Here is a 6,000-nt window from a genome sequence, read left to right on the forward strand (position 1 = left end):
TATCCTCTTGGTCAATCTTTCCTCACTCATTCTCTCCATGTGACCAAACCATTTCAAAACACCCTCTTCTGCTCTCTCAACCACACTCTTTTTATTTCCACACATCTCTCTTACCCTATTATTACTTACTCGATCAAACCACCTCACACCACATATTGTCCTCAAACATCTCATTTCCAGCTCATCCACCCTCCTCCGCACAACTCTATCTATAGCCCACACCTCGCAACCATACAACATTGTTGCAACCACTATTCCTTTAAACATACCCATTTTTGCTTTCGGAGATAGTGTTCTCGACTTCGAAACATTCTTCATGGCTCCCAGAATTTTCGCCCCCTTCCCCACCCTATGGTTTACTTCCGCTTCCATGGTTCCATCCGCTACCAGACCCACTCCCAGATACCTAAAACACTTCACTTCCTCCAGTTTTTCTCCATTCAAACTTACCTCCCAATTGACTTGACCCTCAACCCTACTGTACCTAATAACCTTGCTCTTATTCACATTTACTCTAAACTTTCTTCTTTCACACACTCTACCAAACTCAGTCACCAGCTTCTGCAGTTTCTCACATGAATCAGCCACCAGCGCTGTATCATTAGCGAACAACAACTGACTCACTTCCCAAGCTCTCTCATCCCCAACAGACTGCATACTTGCCCCTCTTTCCAAAACTTTTGCATTCACCTTGCATTCACATTCACTGAGAACCAATCACTTTCCTCTCTTCCTACACGTACACATGCCTTACATCCTCGATAAAAACTTTTCACTGCTTCTAACAACTTGCCTCCCACATCATATATTCTTAATACCTTCCACAGAGAATCTCTATCAACTCTATCATATGCCTTCTCCAGATCCATAAATGCTACATACAAATCCATTTTCTTTTCTAAGTATTTCTCACATACATTCTTCAAAGCAAACACCTGATCCACACATCCTCTACCACTTCTGAAACCACACTGCTCATCCCCAGTCTGATGCTCTGTACATGCCTTCACCCTCTCAATTAATACTCTCCCATATAATTTCCCAGGAATACTCAACAAACTTATACCTCTGTAATTTGAGCACTTATCCTCTTTGCCTTTGTACACTGGCACTATTATGCAAGCAATCCGCCAATACTCAGGCACCTCACCATGAATCATATATACATTAGATGACCTTACCAACCAGTCAACAATACAGTCACCCCCTTTTTAATAAATTCCACTGCAATACCATCCAAACCTGCTGCCTTGCTGGCTTTCATTTTCCGCAAAGCTTTTACTACCTCTTCTCTGTTTAGCAAGTCATTTGCCCTAACCCTCTCACTTTGCACACCACCTCGACCAAAACACCCTATATATTCTAAAAGGTCACCAACTGGAACTTTAGTGAAAAGTGAGGAAACATCAAAGCTAACTTGTTTGGAATCAAAATTAACATTAATATTGTTTAGCTTGTTAACTAAATCTACATTGTTCATGATATTAGAATTTGACACCTTACCCACTAAAGGGCTTAATAAAGAAACTAACCATTTTGACACTTTATATGTGATGGAGCCTACTGAACTCACTATAGGTCTCGCTGGAAAATTCTGTTTATGAGTTTTGATAAGTCCATACATATATGGCAATGAAGGGGACAAAGACAACAAACTTTTGATAAGAGAAATGTTACCTTTCAACAACAACTTCATTTCTTTATTGAAGTGAGAATTAACTGCTTCTAAGGGATTTTTACTAAGTTTAGAATATGTTGTGTTATCATTTAGAAGATCATTCATTTTAGATAAATAGTTACTTTTGTCTAAAATCACAACAGTGTTAGCTAATCTGCTTTAGTAATATGTATATCCTTGTCTTTTTTTAAGGTGTTAATAGCTCTTATGAATCTTTTAGGGCAATTAGCTTCCACTGGTTTTGACAAACTGGCATACACTAAACCCTTACAGATATTAATATCATCATTACTTAAATTACTGTTTTTTTCTAAATTACGAAAAGACTTTGATATCAACACAGCTGGCTTCTTTGTTAGAGCACACAAAGCTTAAACCATAGCCTAATGCACACAAGGAATCTTTATCTAATTGTTTATTAGACAGATTTACCACAAAAGATGGGTTTGTGTTCTTGGTCCAGTCGCTGTTTTCAATAAGGTGGTCCAACTTACGATTTAGTGACACTTGTAGCCTATTGCGTTCTTTTCTTAATTCATCATAGCAATACTCCAACATCCAGTTACTCCAGTGTGTCGGTATTGCCATTTGAAAGGCACGTTTCTTCTCTCTCGAAATGCGAAAAGACTCCTCCATTTCAAGTTTCTTTAATTCAATGTATTTCTTTAAAATAATATTTTGAAAATGGTCAAGTAGTCGACCAGACAACTGCAACAAACGTTGAGGTAGGACAGATCTTGGTATCACTTGTTCATCAAGGCATTTCCTAAGGAATTCAAATCGTAACTTCAGTTGGTGAGCCTTGATTAGCGATTTGGAGAAAGCAGTAACGAAAGGAGAAAGTCCAGGACAGCTTGTAGAGAAGTAATAGGGCATTACGTATTTGCAGTCCAGAGTTTATTGATGATGAGTTTGAGAAGATATATTCTATTGGATCCAAGTTAAAGTACCCTAAATCTTTCATTGATAAATCCCATAAGTTAGCAAAATCATTTTATAGAGTTGAGCCCAAACCTCCCATTGACACCAAGAATCTTATAGTTCTCCCTTTTAATAATAATTTCACTTTGCTTCCCATGTTGCTTAAATCCTTTAATGTAAATGTTGCCTTTATCAACAATAATACTGTAAAGAATATCTTAATCAGGAATTCACCAGAAAATTCTCTTGGTTGCATCTATAAAGTGCCTTGCGGAAACTGTGATAAAATTTTATGTTGGTCAGACTGGTAAGGATCTTTCTGTTAGACTTAAGGAACATAAATATAGTATAAGAACGAGACAAGAATCAAATGCCTAGTTTAATCATGTTAAAAACTATGATCATTGTATTGACTGGAGTAACGCCATCTCAGTTATTAACTCTAACTCTATTACCAAGAGAAATATCATTGAATCTTCTATTATCAAATACACAAAGAATTACAATCTTAATGTAAGTGATGGTCTATACAAATTAGATAACTTTATTGTTGATAAGATTTGTAAAATGATAAGTTTATGAACGCTCGTTGTATGTTTTGGACAATCACATGTTTACCAAATGGCGCCATAGCTTCGTCTCTTCGATGTATATCAACTGACTTATATTTCTCCCTTGTGTCTCCCCTGATGATGTGATTATTACACGAAAGTGCACTTGGGAACTTTTCGTGTTTCGTTTTCCCCGTGGACTCATAGGAATATATATATATACATATATATATATATATATATATATATATATATATATATATATATATATATATATATATATATATATATATATACATTTTTTTTCTTTCATACTATTCGCCATGAATTAGCGAGGTAGCGTTAAGAACAGAGGACTAGGCCTTTGAGGGAATATCCTCACCTGGCCCCCTTCTCTGTTCCTTTTGGAAAATTAAAAAAAAAATGAGAGGGGAGGATTTCCAGCCCCAAGCTCCTTTCCCTTTTAGTCCCCTTCCACGACACGCAGGTAATACGTGGGAAGTATTCTTTCTCCCCTATCCCCAGGGATATATACAAATATATATATATATATATATATATATATATATATATATATATATATATATATATATATATATATATATATATATATATATATATATATATGCACGAGACCGGGTTATAGTGATGGGTGATTTGAATGCAAAGGTGAGTAATGTGGCAGTTGAGGGAATAATTGGTATACATGGGGTGTTCAGTGTTGTAAATGGAAATGGTGAAGGGCTTGTAGATTTATGTGCTGAAAAAGGACTGATGATTGGGAATACCTGCTTTAAAAAGCGAGATATACATAAGTATACTTATGTAAGTAGGAGAGATGGCCGGAGAGCGTTATTGGATTACGTGTTAATTGACAGGCGTGCGAAAGAGAGACTTTTGGATGTTAATGTGCTGAGAGGTGCAACTGGAGGGATGTCTGATCATTATCTTGTGGAGGCTAAGGTGAAGATTTGTATGGGTTTTCAGAAAAGAAGAGTGAATGTTGGGGTGAAGAGGGTGGTGAGAGTAAGTGAGCTTGAGAAGGAGACCTGTGTGAGGAAGTACCAGGAGAGACTGAGTACAGAATGGAAAAAGGTGAGAACAATGGAAGCAAGGGGAGTGGGGGAGGAATGGGATGTATTTAGGGAATCAGTGATGGATTACGCAAAAGATGCTTGTGGCATGAGAAGAGTGGGAGGTGGGTTGATTAGAAAGGGTAGTGAGTGGTGGGATGAAGAAGTAAGAGTATTAGTGAAAGAGAAGAGAGAGGCATTTGGACGATTTTTGCAGGGAAAAAATGCAATTGAGTGGGAAATGTATAAAAGAAAGAGACAGGAGGTCAAGAGAAAGGTGCAAGAGGTGAAAAAAAGGGCAAATGAGAGTTGGGGTGAGAGAGTATCATTAAATTTTAGAGAGAATAAAAAGATGTTCTGGAAGGAGGTAAATAAAGTGCGTAAGACAAGGGAGCAAATGGGAACTTCAGTGAAGGGCGCAAATGGGGAGGTGATAACAAGTAGTGGTGATGTGAGAAGGAGATGGAGTGAGTATTTTGAAGGTTTGTTGAATGTGTTTGATGATAGAGTGGCAGATATAGGGTGTTTTGGTCGAGGTGGTGTGCAAAGTGAGAGGGTTAGGGAAAATGATTTGGTAAACAGAGAAGAGGTAGTGAAAGCTTTGCGGAAGATGAAAGCCGGCAAGGCAGCAGGTTTGGATGGTATTGCAGTGGAATTTATTAAAAAAGGGGGTGACTGTATTGTTGACTGGTTGGTAAGGTTATTTAATGTATGTATGACTCATGGCGAGGTGCCTGAGGATTGGCGGAATGCGTGCATAGTGCCATTGTACAAAGGCAAAGGGGATAAGAGTGAGTGCTCAAATTACAGAGGTATCAGTTTGTTGAGTATTCCTGGTAAATTGTATGGGAGGGTATTGATTGAGAGGGTGAAGGCATGTACAGAGCATCAGATTGGGGAAGAGCAGTGTGGTTTCAGAAGTGGTAGAGGATGTGTGGATCAGGTGTTTGCTTTGAAGAATGTATGTGAGAAATACTTAGAAAAGCAAATGGATTTGTATGTAGCATTTATGGATCTGGAGAAGGCATATGATAGAGTTGATAGAGATGCTCTGTGGAAGGTATTAAGAATATATGGTGTGGGAGGAAAGTTGTTAGAAGCAGTGAAAAGTTTTTATCGAGGATGTAAGGCATGTGTACGTGTAGGAAGAGAGGAAAGTGATTGGTTCTCAGTGAATGTAGGTTTGCGGCAGGGGTGTGTGATGTCTCCATGGTTGTTTAATTTGTTTATGGATGGGGTTGTTAGGGAGGTAAATGCAAGAGTTTTGGAAAGAGGGGCAAGTATGAAGTCTATTTGGGATGAGAGAGCTTGGGAAGTGAGTCAGTTGTTGTTCGCTGATGATACAGCGCTGGTGGCTGATTCATGTGAGAAACTGCAGAAGCTGGTGACTGAGTTTGGAAAAGTGTGTGGAAGAAGAAAGTTAAGAGTAAATGTGAATAAGAGCAAGGTTATTAGGTACAGTAGGGTTGAGGGTCAAGTCAATTGGGAGGTGAGTTTGAATGGAGAAAAACTGGAGGAAGTGAAGTGTTTTAGATATCTGGGAGTGGATCTGGCAGCGGATGGAACCACGGAAGCGGAAGTGGATCATAGGGTGGGGGAGGGGGCGAAAATTCTGGGAGCCTTGAAGAATGTGTGGAAGTCGAGAACATTATCTCGGAAAGCAAAAATGGGTATGTTTGAAGGAATAGTGGTTCCAACAATGTTGTATGGTTGCGAGGCGTGGGCTATGGATAGAGTTGTGCGCAGGAGGATGGATGTGCTGGAAATGAGATGTTTG

This window comes from Panulirus ornatus, chromosome 7, assembly GCF_036320965.1.
Source record: "Panulirus ornatus isolate Po-2019 chromosome 7, ASM3632096v1, whole genome shotgun sequence".
In the NCBI taxonomy this organism is placed as follows: Eukaryota; Metazoa; Arthropoda; class Malacostraca; order Decapoda; family Palinuridae; genus Panulirus; species Panulirus ornatus.